The following is a 15,112-nucleotide window of genomic DNA, read 5'->3' on the forward strand; positions in this document are numbered from 1 at the left end:
ACTGAACAATGGCAAGACTCTTACCAAACGGTTCCCTTAACCCCCGACCAGGTAGCCAACATACCTCCATATAGACCGTGGAGATATGAATGGTGAAAATCTTTTATTTTATATAGACAGTAAAATAATGCCAAGACACCACGGACAAACGATAAGGAAGAATCACCTTCAACATAAGAAACTAGTAATTAAAGTCATTAATACAAAACCAATTAAAAAGTGCAAAAGATTAAAAATAAAAAGTATTACACTAGACACTTGTCTTCACCAAGTGATGTAAGAGACTTAGGCAAACATGGCCATTGATTGTCAAGAACTCTAACGATCAATCTTGGATCCCGAGACGACTCACACACTCTATGATGGACAATGGATGATGGTGTTGTGATGGTGGTGGGTGGTGGGTGAAGTGTGAGAGAGGTGGTGTGCCAAGGGATGAGTTGCAAGAGCTCCAAACACTCCTATTTATAGGCTGAACAGAAGCTCAGGCACGGCCCCGTGTCCAACTCCGTCTCTCTCTTCATTAATTGTAATTCGCAATTACAATAAATGCGCCTGCAGGAGGTCTGACCACGCCCCCGTGTCCGCCGGGCACGGCCCCGTGGTGAGCAGTAGAAGTTTCTATGAGTTTGTCTTTTCTGCTGACACTTGGGCACGGCCCCGTGCTCACCGAGCACGGGGCGTGTTCAGCTTGCTGCCTTCTTGCTTTTGCTTGGGAAGATGTTGTCGGGGGATCGGGCATGCCACGTTTGTTCCTTTTCTTGTATTTATGTTAGATTTAGCTGCCTTTTTGCTTCTTTTGTTCATTTGAGCTCATTTAATCCTGAAAATACAAAAGGAAGAGAAAAGCATACTTTTTCCAACATTAGTACTAAAAAAGGGTTAGTATTATGCCACATTTGATGTAATTTATATGTTGCACTTTGTGCACATCAAATATCCCCACACTTGAATCTTTGCTTGTCCTCAAGCAAAACTCTTTATAATGTGGCTTTTTCACTCCCAAATGGAATGGGTAGAAGAGAAGGTTTTGGGCTTGTCATAGAGTGTCGGGATTTCCAAGATTATTTAGGTTTTATTTTTATTTATTTACAATCCTATTCATCATGATTTATTAAAAACTTTTCATAGGATAAATTACTTATTAGGGCATAACATGCCTTTTTTAAAATTCCATTTATATACAAGTTCACATACCTCACGGGGGATCACTCAACACTCGGCCGAATGTGTATTTTTAGTGAATCACTCGAGAGCGACATTGGAACTTATTCCTACCATAAGCTTGCCAAGCAATCAATCCTCCTCCGTTTTAACTATATACCTTTGTAAATATCAAGAGGACTTTTTGGGTGTAGGGTTAGGCTTGGGCTCAAGGTGGGTGGTTGGGTTAGTGGTTAGTAGAAAGGGCGAAAGGCGTAAAAAGCGTCGGTTTTCGTAAAACATTTTGTTTTTGTGACTTTTTATTTAATGAAGCATTTATTCAAACAAGCCTTTGTTTCAATGAGCTTTGTTTGTTTTATTTCCAACTTCATCATCATTTTTTTAAGGAAGAATGTCACAAGAAAACCGAGCTTTATTACTAAAATAAAGGGTTTAAAATGAAAAAGGGTTTTGGTGGGTAAAAGGTTAAAAGGGTTAAGAAATGAAAAGGTTTAGGCTCAAAGGGGTTAACTAGGGGGATTTTGGGTAGGTGGTAAAAAAAAAAAATAATGGTGTTGAAAGAAAAAAGGGTTAGTCCTAATGCCTCCAACATTTACTTACTTGGGTTTAAGTTGGTAAGGACCGGGAATGCATCGTCATGGCAAGTTCTAGAGTCGTAAAAACCAAGCGGCTATTCACACAAGAAACGAAAAATGAGCATTTAGTATAAAGATATATATTTGTGTGCTCAATAAAGGCTCAAAACTCACTTTTTTTGTGGGAATGGGTTTTTATGTGATCAAGTATATATAATCAAATTTTAACTAAGTTTGTCCTGCCGTTCCATAATTTTCTTATGTTGGTTCTTGTTATCACGACGCTGTCGGTTGTATATTTTGTAAAAATATAACCTTTTTAGATCTTATGATTCCCAACTTAAACCTAGACAAGCAAAAAGAAATTAAAAATAAATTTTTCAAAAAAAATTGGGGTGATTAGCGGTTCCAATAGAGTTTTGTGTAAGGCTTGTTAATTAGGACTTGCGAGATTCAAGGTTTTAGCATCCCCCCCACACTTAAATTACACATTGTCTTCAATGTGTCCCAAAAATAATTTTTTAGGTTGATTGGATGTGCAAAATGGTGTTAAAAAGCAAAATTTTATGTTACTGGATCCTAGACACGGCCCCGTGCTTGTTGGACACGACCCCGTGTTCAGGTGCCAGTAACGAAAACTTATAGAAGGTGAACACGGGGGCGTGTTGGCTGGACACGACCCCGTGTCTGGCAAAAATCTGCAGAATTTTAAACAAACATCAGGTCTGCGGGCTGGGCACGAGGGCGTGTCGGCCGGACACGGCCCCGTGTGGACTCTCTGCAAAATTGAAAAATAGGTTTCTATCTCCGGTTTTCCTGCTCCGGCTTTAGTAGTACTGGTGTTTAGTTCTCTAAGCCTCGTATGTACCTGTTTTATCAATAAATACCACACCAAACAATACCAAACATCCTAGATTACCAAGTTCAAATATCCAAACCATAAAGTAAAAAACTAAAGCAGAAAAATAAAAAGAAGTTAGGGAAAGTAAATTGTTCAACACTTCGGCACGCAGGCCGCAAATTGTTCGATAGAATGGGATTTTAACCTGTGGGATCCCAACCAGCCGCTCCTACTCCTACTCCACCAGCCTAGTCCATGTCTTCATCACTGCCATCACCTCCTTCCCCATGCCCCGACATATACTCCCGGATGCTTCCGATGTCATCTTGGATGTCGGAAATGTTTCTTTCAATGGCTCCGACCCAGTGGTATGTGTTGTTGGCGAGGTTGTAGGTGTCCCTGGTGCACATAAGGTTTTCCTGCAAAAGATCGTGTAAACTTTGAAAATTAGGAAAACCACCTCCTTGTGAGGAGGATGCGCCCGGTTCACCATGAGGTTGATACTGGTAGTGGGGAGGTGGAGAGTGAAGGACTAGTGCCTCCTGTGGGTTCCATGCATGGCCCTGCATCCGTTGAAAGTTTACCGACCCGTCTTCCGCCTCATAGATCAGGTTCATGGAGCGACAAATGTGTATATCAACTCGTCCCGACCATGGGCTTCTTTCAAAAGACCTAGGTATGCACGTGAAGTGCTTGAAGAGGCGGTACACCCATCCCCCGAAGAAAATAGGGGTTGGTGCATGAGCAAGCTGGTTTAGATGCATGTTCCGGAGTAGGAGGAATGGAACATCGAGGAGTCTTCGGTTATGAATGCAGTGAAGGACTACCAAATCTCTTAACCCAACAACGCCGCTGCTGTCATGTCTTTAACTAATAGAGTAAGTGAGGAGCCTATGAATGTAGCGATAAAACGGATCCCTCAGCTTAGTACTCTTGGTGCTGCTCGGATTGTAGAACCCATCACCAATCTGAGCCCATGCGGCTTGGCGTTCATTTTCATCCAACTCTCGCAATCCCTCGGTGTTTTCTTCACTTCCCGAATCCTCCTCCGTATACAGCCCCACTATTGCCCCGAATTGCGCCATAGAGATCGAGTACCTAGTTCCACCACACCGAAATGCAACACCCTCATTGTCGAAAGGGTCACACCTTGAACTGAAAGTGAAGGTACTGTGACACTTCGGGTTTTCCCGGACAACCTTCTTGATGTAACATTTCGTGTACGTATATTATTAAATGAAATCTATGAATTATCTGTTATTACGTGTTGTATGTATGTATATTATATGTGTGTTACAAGTGAGCCGAGACCCCAAGGACCCGACTCGAGACCACTCCCGGTCTCGAGTGAACAGTGAAAGTTTGGGCCGGTTGGGCCGTTGAGCCCCACTCGCAACATGCTTGGAGAAAACCCACTAGGGGTGTACCGGCTTTGTAAAGGGTATAAAAACCCAAAACCCTCACACTTTCTCCTTTACACTCTCATTCATTTCACTCTCTCAACTCTCACACTCTCTACCTCTCACTAAAACCCTAAAACCCTAGATCATCAACCTCCTCTCATCTCCTTTCTCTCTCGGATCAAAACCGGTGATAGCAAGGAATTCTGGTTCAAGCTTCGGATCTTGCTTGGAAGCTTATTCATCATATTCTCACACCTTAAGTCTAGCCGGTTAGTATCCCTTTTGGATTGAATGTTTAAAGAATGTTGTTGTGTGTGATGTTTATGTAAAGATGCTTGTTTGATGAGATAGTAACATGTTTTGCTTGATTAACTATGCTCCTTCATGTTTTAGATGTAAACGGTTTGGTAAAAAGAGGGTTAGAACCATTCGAATTATGTTAAGTGTTATAGTGATCTCTCTATCTTAGCCATTTTTGCTCATAAATGCTTGATTGTGATAAAGGAACATGTGTGTGCATAAATCAATGTTTGATGGTTATACCATCCGATTTATAATGATAAAATAGGGCAAATTTGGTGCTTAATGATTGCCTTATCTCATTGTTACAAAGTTGTGTTAAGAACCAAGGATTAAATGTTGGTTAAATTGTTTGAATATTTGAATATGCATTATGAACTAGATGAAGGTGATATGAACATTCAAAAATGCTTGTTTTGATCCGTTTTGCTTAGTAATCAGACAAGGAAACATGTTAGTGCAATATGGTTGGATAGTACACATTATCATGAAATCAAAATGCTATTGGCTAGTACATAGGACAGGTTGTAGAAGGATTCAGGTGCACGTAACAGTGGTTGCGAGTCGGAACCCTTGGTTGCGACTCGAGACCAAAGCATGATGAACCGAGACCGAGGTTGCGAGTCGGAACCCTTGGTTGCGACTCGAGACCAAAGCATGATGAACCGAGACCGAGGTTGCGAGTCGGAACCCTTGGTTGCGACTCGAGACCGTGTATTCTCGAGTCGAAACCGCCCTTGTCTCGACTGGGCTGCCTAAGTGTTATTGGGCCAAAAGCTTGTTGGACTATCTGTTGACTGGACTGCATGTGTATCGGTTACTGTTTGTGAAATGTTAGAGCAGGCCCAATAACCCAACTGTTTGAATGTATGCATGCTAAGTGTGTCTATACGTGTTTGCTATACGTGATTACTTGTACCCCAACTTGACCTATATTTGGTAACCATGCTAGGACGTGGTGACCAACGTGTTTGACCAAGTAAAATATCTACCGAGCAACCCAAGGTGAGTTCACAACCTAAAGCATGCGTTCCCGGTGGTTTGGGAAACGGAACTACAAACAACACTATTCCCTTATGAGGGATACAACTTACTTTTCTTCCCTTGTTATTGGGAACCTTTAGTTAATTACTGTTTATACGGATTGCAACTAACGGCACTAAACGAAACTCTATCACTCAAGTCCCTACTACTTAATACCGATTAGTCGCCGGGGCCAGGCGAACGGGTTATTAGTTGATAGCGCTATTTAGGTTTTACCAACCTCACACCGTGCCATGGTATGGGATCGGTCGTGAACTAATGTACTCAGGCATCCGTCAATGATGATAGAACATTGACATCGGGGCATCCTGCGGAAACGCAAACGGTTACCTAGTGTTCGGTATTGGAAAAACAGTTTAGTCGCTAACTTTTGGGGTAGCTCCCCATGGCATGTATAAACAAGTAAATTAACTGGTGAAACAAGTTTTTGGTAATTAAAACTAGACAACTAGTGAACTCACTCAGTATTATTGTTGACACCTTACTGCATGCTTTGCAGGTAACCAGTGACTGAGGAGCTGCTGCTTGGGAATGTGTAGTGTTCGTCAAAACCCGTGTGTTGGGTTTTAATTATCTTGAACTTTGAACTATCTTTTTGGTTTACGCTTCCGCTGTTTTTGTTTAAACTAATTATCGAACTTAAACTACGATGTTGCTAACTACTTTGGATAGCAATTATTTTACTATTAACCAATGCTTAGTATAATTGGTGGCTGGATCCTGGTCAGTCACGCCCTCAAGCGGATGTTACTCCGCAGGTGGAATTTGGGGGTGTGACAGATTGGTATCAGAGCCATTGGTTATAGTGAACTTGGTTTTAGAAAGGGGAAAAATCTTTTTGAGAAAAACCAGACTATAACCCGTGACTCGTGACAACACTACACTCCAAGTGCAAGGCTCGACTTATCTGACCTCATAGCTCAGACCCATATTTACTTGCTTGTTTATCTTATGCTTTCTGCTTTACTATACGTACTAGTTTGCCTAATTAGATAGATACGCCTCCCCCCTTCTATCTCATTCTCGCTATGTTACGACACCACACTCATACTATGTTTTCTGGTTATGAAGACAATGAGTGGACGCGGACGAGGAAACGTCAACATGACTCAGGCTCAGTTCACTAACCTGATCAACACAGTGGCTGTAGCTTTCGCAGCTCACCCAGGAGGTAAGCTCGTTGTTTTAGGATGTTTAGATCCTACCGCCACATCGTCTTTTCACCTCTAAACCTATTCGTATCGCTCCCACAACAGGTCAGCATGCGCCTGTGCAACCACGTGTCTGTACTTTCAAGACCTTCATGGATTGCAAGCCTCTTCCATTCAATGGCACTGAGGGTGCCATAGGTCTTCTGCACTGGATCGAGAAGGTCGAAGCTGTCTTTGCTGTCTGTGAGTGTCCCCCTGCTAATTGGGTGAAGTTTGCTACTGGTACCCTTGAGGGAAGCGCACTTTCGTGGTGGAAGGCGCAAATTCAAATGCTTGGTTTGGAGACTGCTAATGCTACTGCATGGGAAGATTTCAAGGATATGATCAAGGAAGAGTACTGTCACAGGGATGACATCCACAAACTCGAGGACGAGTACTATGGTCTCAAGATGGTTGGGTCAGAGATTGAGACCTACACCAAGCTGTCCAACGACTATGCTGCACTTTGCCCAAACATGTCCCGACCCATGTATCGAAGGATCGAATTGTACATCAAAGGCTTAGCCCCAGAAATCAGGAGCCATGTGACCTCGGCCAACCTCACTACCATACAGCCTGTGGTTCGTCTTGCCCACAAACTCACCAACCAGGCTGTGGAGGAAGGCAGGTTGCCCAAAAGGATCAGTGCTGCGGAAGGAACTTCTAGTGATGGCAAACGAAAGTGGGATGGGAATCAGGGCAAGGATGCTAACTCTACTTAAGCCCCAGCCCAGCAAAGGAAAACTGAGAACAAAAAAGGCACTCAGCAACAGGGTGGCTACCGGGGAAGCTACCCTAAGTGCAACAAGTGTAACAGGCACCACCATGGGGCATGTAACAAAGGTCAGTGTCAGCGATGCAACAAGATGGGGCACGAAGCCAAGGATTGTAGAAGTCAGTTCCCAGCAAGGCAGAATCAGCAACAACCCCAACAGCAACAGCAGCAGGGAAACAACCGCGGATGTTTTAAATGCGGGGCAACAGGGCACATGCGAAAGGATTGCCCTGAACTGAATCAGAATCGCAACAACAACCAGGGAGCTGGGAACAATGAGCAAAACAACAATGCTGGGAATGGTGCAAGGGGAAGAGCTTTTGTGATTGGAGCTGGAGAAGCAAGGAACGACCCCAACGTCGTGGCGGGTAAGTTCCTACTTGATGATCGTTATGTTTCTGTGTTATTTGATTCCGGTGCCGATGCCAGTTATGTATCCCTTCGCATTAGTAAGAAACTTAAGCACCCGCCTGCGTTATTAAGTTCTAAGCACGTCGTCGAGATAGCCAATGGTAGGAACATCGAGGCCTCGCACGTGATCCACGACTGCACATTAGAATTGTCTGGTCACACGTTTAGTATCGATCTTTTCCCTGTCAAACTTGGAAGCTTCGACGTCGTCATCGGCATGGATTGGTTATCCAAACATCGTGCTGAGATCCACTGTCAAGAGAAAGCGGTTCGTATTCCTCGTCGTTCTGGCCAACCCCTCATCGTTCAAGGCAACAAAGGTGGAGAAGTCACAGGCATTATCTCGCTTCTAAAAGCCCAGAAGTGTTTACAAAAAGGGCACACCGCTATTCTAGCACTGGTCACCGACACCCTCGAAAAGGAAAAGAGGATTGAAGATTTTCCAGTAGTACGTGACTACCCCGAGGTATTTCCTGAGGAACTACCTGGACTCCCTCCCCACCGTCAGGTCGAATTCCAAATCGAGCTAGCTCCCGGAGCAGCACCCATAGCTCGTGCGCCTTATCGTCTAGCCCCAGCAGAACTGAATGAACTCTCTACGCAACTACAGGAACTATTGGATAAAGGATTTATCCGTCCTAGTTCATCACCCTGGGGAGCACTAGTACTCTTTGTTAAGAAGAAGGATGGCACGTTCCGAATGTGCATCGACTATCGTGAGCTGAACAAGGTTACCATCAAGAATCGTTACCCTCTCCCGCGCATCGACGACCTATTCGATCAGTTGCAAGGATCGAGCTACTATTCTAAGATTGACCTGCGATCAGGCTATCATCAGCTGAGAGTTCGTAATGAAGACATCTCTAAGACTGCGTTCAGGACTCGTTATGGTCATTACGAGTTCCTCGTCATGCCTTTTGGAATGACTAACGCACCTGCGGTTTTCATGGATCTCATGAACCGAGTGTGCAAGCCTTACCTCGACAAATTCGTGATTGTGTTTATCGACGACATCCTGATCTACTCGAAAAGTCAAGAAGAGCATGAACGACACCTACGCCTTATCCTCGAACTCTTACGCAATGAGCAATTGTACGCCAAATTCTCGAAGTGTGACTTTTGGCTTCGAGAGGTCCATTTCCTTGGGCATGTGGTCAATAAGGACGGGATTCACGTCGACCCCGCTAAGATCGACTCGATAAAGAATTGGCCTACGCCCAAGACCCCAACCGAAGTTCGCCAATTCTTGGGATTAGCAGGATACTACCGCAGATTCATCAAAGGATTCTCAAAGATTGCTCAACCCCTCACGACTCTTACTCAGAAAGGCATTGTTTACAAGTGGAATGAAGCTCAGGAATCGGCCTTTCGAAGGCTAAAGGATAACCTCTGTAGCGCTCCTATTCTCTCGTTGCCTGAAGGCACTGACGACTTTGTGGTCTACTGCGATGCGTCCATTCATGGGCTCGGTTGCGTATTGATGCAACGCGAGAAAGTTATTGCCTACGCTTCTCGACAACTCAAGACGCATGAAAGAAACTACACTACGCATGACTTGGAACTGGGAGCAGTGATCTTTGCTCTTAAGATATGGAGACATTACCTGTACGGTACCAAGTGCACTATCTACACCGATCACAGGAGTCTCGAGCATATCTTTAGGCAAAAGGAGTTGAACATGCGACAACGTCGATGGGTCGAACTCTTGAATGACTACGAATGCACCATCAAGTACCATCCGGGCAAGGCCAATGTCGTGGCAGATGCCCTCAGCCGAAAGGACACTATACCAAAGCGCGTGCGAGCATTGCAACTTACCATCCAGTCTAACCTCCCTACCCAGATCCGCAATGCTCAATTCGAAGCATTGAAACCGGAAAACATCAGGGCTGAGTCTCTGCGAGGATCGAGACAGCGATTAGAACAGAAGGAAGATGGCGCTTACTATGTAAAGGGCGCATTTGGGTCCCACTCTATGGAGATTTACGTGAACTCGTGATGGACGAAGCCCATAAGTCCCGTTACTCAGTACATCCTGGCTCGGACAAGATGTACCACGACTTGAGGACTACATACTGGTGGCCTGGCATGAAGGCCCACATAGCAACATATGTCAGCAAATGTTTGACTTGCGCAAGAGTCAAAACAGAGTACCAGAAGCCAGCAGGCCTACTCCAACAACCAGAAATCCCAAAATGGAAATGGGAGCAAATTTCCATGGATTTTGTTACAGGGCTACCTAGGTCTCAACGCGGAAATGACACCATTTGGGTAATAGTAGATCGATTAACCAAGTCCGTGCACTTTCTGGCTATTAAGGAAACAGACAAGTTTTCTACCTTGGTGGAGATTTACTTAAAGGAAGTAGTTTCGAGGCACGGGGTGCCAACCTCAATTATTTCCGACCGAGACGCTCGTTTTACTTCGGAATTGTGGCAAGCTATGCACAAATCCTTTGGCTCACGTCTGGACATGAGCACCGCTTATCACCCGCAAACGGATGGGCAGTCTGAACGCACCATCCAAACCCTAGAAGACATGCTTAGAGCGTGTGTGATCGATTTTGGCAAGAATTGGGAGAAGCATCTACCGCTAGTGGAATTCTCCTACAACAACAGCTACCACACTAGTATTCAGGCAGCACCTTTTGAGGCATTGTACGGTCGTAAATGCCGGTCACCTCTCTGCTGGGCGGAAGTCGGTGATAGTCAAATCACGGGCCCAGAGATGGTGGTAGATACAACGGAAAAGATTGCCCCGATCAGACAACGCATGGCGGCAGCTCGTGACCGTCAGAAGAGTTACGCTGATAAGCGTAGGAAACCACTAGAATTCCAGGTCGGTGACCGGGTTCTACTTAAAGTCTCACCCTGGAAGGGTGTGGTTCGCTTTGGTAAACGGGGCAAGCTTAATCCGCGATATATCGGACCATTCGAAATTACTGAGAAAATCGGTAAGGTTGCTTATAGATTGAACCTGCCTAAGAACTGAGTGCGGTACACAACGTATTTCACATATCTAATCTGAAGAAGTGTCTGTCAGACGAAACGCTCGTAATTCCTTTCAAGGAACTAACTATTGACGAGCAGCTACACTTTACTGAGGAACCGATTGAGATCACGGATCGAGAGATCAAAATCCTCAAACGTAGCCAGATACCTCTTGTACGAGTCCGTTGGAACACGCGACGTGGCCCAGAGTTTACCTGGGAGCGGGAAGACCAGATGAGGCACAAGTATCCCCAGTTGTTCCCAAACGAAAACCCCAGCACTGAAACTACAGCCGAATTTCGGGACGAAATTCCAAACTAACGGGGGGATGATGTGACACCCCGTTGAAACATTCTCACTCATACTAGCTTGACAGTGACTGCCTTAACTTTCGGGACGAAAGTTCTTAAAACTTGGGGAAAATGTGACACTTCGGGTTTTCCCGGACAACCTTCTTGATGTAACATTTCGTGTACGTATATTATTAAATGAAATCTATGAATTATCTGTTATTACGTGTTGTATGTATGTATATTATATGTGTGTTACAAGTGAGCCGAGACCCCAAGGACCCGACTCGAGACCACTCCCGGTCTCGAGTGAACAATGAAAGTTTGGGCCGGTTGGGCCGTTGAGCCCCACTCGCAACATGCTTGGAGAAAACCCACTAGGGGTGTACCGGCTTTGTAAAGGGTATAAAAACCCAAAACCCTCACACTTTCTCCTTTACACTCTCATTCATTTCACTCTCTCAACTCTCACACTCTCTACCTCTCACTAAAACCCTAAAACCCTAGATCATCAACCTCCTCTCATCTCCTTTCTCTCTCGGATCAAAACCGGTGATAGCAAGGAATTCCGGTTCAAGCTTCGGATCTTGCTTGGAAGCTTATTCATCATATTCTCACACCTTAAGTCTAGCCGGTTAGTATCCCTTTTGGATTGAATGTTTAAAGAATGTTGTTGTGTGTGATGTTTATGTAAAGATGCTTGTTTGATGAGATAGTAACATGTTTTGCTTGATTAACTATGCTCCTTCATGTTTTAGATGTAAACGGTTTGGTAAAAAGAGGGTTAGAACCATTCGAATTATGTTAAGTGTTATAGTGATCTCTCTATCTTAGCCATTTTTGCTCATAAATGCTTGATTGTGATAAAGGAACATGTGTGTGCATAAATCAATGTTTGATGGTTATACCATCCGATTTATAATGATAAAATAGGGCAAATTTGGTGCTTAATGATTGCCTTATCTCATTGTTACAAAGTTGTGTTAAGAACCAAGGATTAAATGTTGGTTAAATTGTTTGAATATTTGAATATGCATTATGAACTAGATGAAGGTGATATGAACATTCAAAAATGCTTGTTTTGATCCGTTTTGCTTAGTAATCAGACAAGGAAACATGTTAGTGCAACATGGTTGGATAGTACACATTATCATGAAATCAAAATGCTATTGGCTAGTACATAGGACAGGTTCTAGAAGGATTCAGGTGCACGTAACAGTGGTTGCGAGTCGGAACCCTTGGTTGCGACTCGAGACCAAAGCATGATGAACCGAGACCGAGGTTGCGAGTCGGAACCCTTGGTTGCGACTCGAGACCACAGCATGATGAACCGAGACCGAGGTTGCGAGTCGGAACCCTTGGTTGCGACTCGAGACCGTGTATTCTCGAGTCGAAACCGCCCTTGTCTCGACTGGGCTGCCTAAGTGTTATTGGGCCAAAAGCTTGTTGGACTATCTGTTGACTGGACTGCATGTGTATCTGTTACTGTTTGTGAAATGTTAGAGCAGGCCCAATAACCCAACTGTTTGAATGTATGCATGCTAAGTGTGTCTATACGTGTTTGCTATACGTGATTACTTGTACCCCAACTTGACCTATATTTGGTAACCATGCTAGGACGTGGTGACCAACGTGTTTGACCAAGTAAAATATCTACCGAGCAACCCAAGGTGAGTTCACAACCTAAAGCATGCGTTCCCGGTGGTTTGGGAAACGGAACTACAAACAACACTATTCCCTTATGAGGGATACAACTTACTTTTCTTCCCTTGTTATTGGGAACCTTTAGTTAATTACTGTTTATACGGATTGCAACTAACGGCACTAAACGAAACTCTATCACTCAAGTCCCTACTACTTAATACCGATTAGTCGCCGGGGCCAGGCAAACGGGTTATTAGTTGATAGCGCTATTTAGGTTTTACCAACCTCACACCGTGCCATGGTATGGGATCGGTCGTGAACTAATGTACTTAGGCATCCGTCAATGATGATAGAACATTGACATCGGGGCATCCTGCGGAAACGCAAACGGTTACCTAGTGTTCGGTATTGGAAAAACAGTTTAGTCGCTAACTTTTGGGGTAGCTCCCCATGGCATGTATAAACGAGTAAATTAACTGGTGAAACAAGTTTTTGGTAATTAAAACTAGACAACTAGTGAACTCACTCAGCATTATTGTTGACACCTTACTGCATGCTTTGCAGGTAACCAGTGACTGAGGAGCTGCTGCTTGGGAATGTGTAGTGTTCGTCAAAACCCGTGTGTTGGGTTTTAATTATCTTGAACTTTGAACTATCTTTTTGGTTTACGCTTCCGTTGTTTTTGTTTAAACTAATTATCGAACTTAAACTACGATGTTGCTAACTACTTTGGATAGCAATTATTTTACTATTAACCAATGCTTAGTATAATTGGTGGTTGGATCCTGGTCAGTCACGCCCTCAAGCGGATGTTACTCCGCAGGTGGAATTTGGGGGTGTGACAGGTACTGTAGAACTCCATAGTGCACTCGTGTACCGATCGAAGTCTAGTGGTTAGGGCAACCCTTAGTGGTCCGGTAACGAGGTTGTTGAACCGGTCAAGTTGGTTCACCATGATCAAGAGATCCGTACATGCTTGCCTTGGGTATTCTTCGGGTCTTGTTTGAAGTATGTCATATCTAGCCCTAGCATCGAGCTCATTTGCGTTGAATCTTGTGAACTTCTTCGACATCTGAAAGAATACACCAAAAGTTAGCATGAAACAATGAGATTTTCGGAAGAAACTGCAAACAGTCAGCTGGACACGGCCCCGTGCTCAGTGGGCAGGACCCCGTGTCCAGGCGTCTGTTATCAAAAATTGCATTTTTCGACCCGGTCCCGAAAATCTGAAAATTTTTGGCCAAGTAGGTGCGGTTTTCCCCGAAAATGAAACCCCAAGTGCCGTTTTTCCCAAAACAAGCTGTTTACCCTTTCAATTTCACCTTTTTCAATTCAAAAACAAGGGTTTGGGGTTTTCGTGAGAAATCGGGCAAATCTATCAACAATACAAGTGTATTTACTTCCTATTACACTAATCTAAACTAATACTAACAGATTATTGCAAAAATTTGAGGTTTGATCCGGATGAACTTCAAGAACCCTAGATTTTTCCCCAAATTTTTGATGTTTTAACTACATGCAAGTAACTAATCTAACTACTAATGATGATAGAATCATACCTTGATGTTGTTAGAATGAGAGGAGACGTCGAAAATATGCGGAAAATCGCCTGGACCAGAGCGTTTTTCAGGGAAACGGGGCGTGTGGAATGGTGTAACTGAGAAGAAAAGAGGGTTTTATCCCGACAGTTGCGCGGACACGGCCCCGTGCCGAGCAAAGTTTTAAATTTTTTTTTAGTGCTCGTGTGAGTGCCCTGTTTTCCCATAAATAAACTTGATTAAAAGACTTACCGAATTCGATGTTTACCCACTTGTTCGTAACATACCAGGTATGATGTGGATGAATTTATTCGTTGACCGTTTGAAGCGAGATCTCTTCCTCTTCATCCTCAATGGATCCTCAATAGAGTTTTAGCCGTTGGCCATTGACTTTGAATGAAATTCCATTCCGAGATTTAATTTCTACTGCACAGTTGTAACACCTCGTAAAATCACGTCCAATGATGTATTGACACGTGTAATAAACCCTAATGAAGTCAAACACTGAAATTGAGGGACTAATTTTTCGAAAAATCGAAAACTTTGATTATGTAAGGACTGGAAGTGATAAGATTCCTAAAATGAGTTTCTTACGATGTTTATATTCACAAATATGCCACTTGATGTATAAGTGTAGCCGTTTGCATAATTAATTGAAAGTTTGCGCAGTAAAGGGGTTAAAAGCGTCAACATGTTAATTCTTACCTCTGAGTGACCTTTTAACAAACCTGGAGCTACATAATATTTATTTATACTCTCGGGAATGCCAAATAATGGCCAACTAAAGCTTTTATGCCTATAAGTAAAGTTTCGCGCAACTTTGCAAGTTAGAGGGACTAAAAGTGTCAATATGTTTAATTATACCTCTGAATGACCTTTTAGCGAACCCGAGGCATCGTAATGTTTAATAATACTTCCAAGAATGCCTAATATGGATTAGATGAGGC

This window comes from Helianthus annuus, chromosome 16 (genome assembly GCF_002127325.2).
Source record: "Helianthus annuus cultivar XRQ/B chromosome 16, HanXRQr2.0-SUNRISE, whole genome shotgun sequence".
NCBI classification, from domain to species: Eukaryota; Viridiplantae; Streptophyta; class Magnoliopsida; order Asterales; family Asteraceae; genus Helianthus; species Helianthus annuus.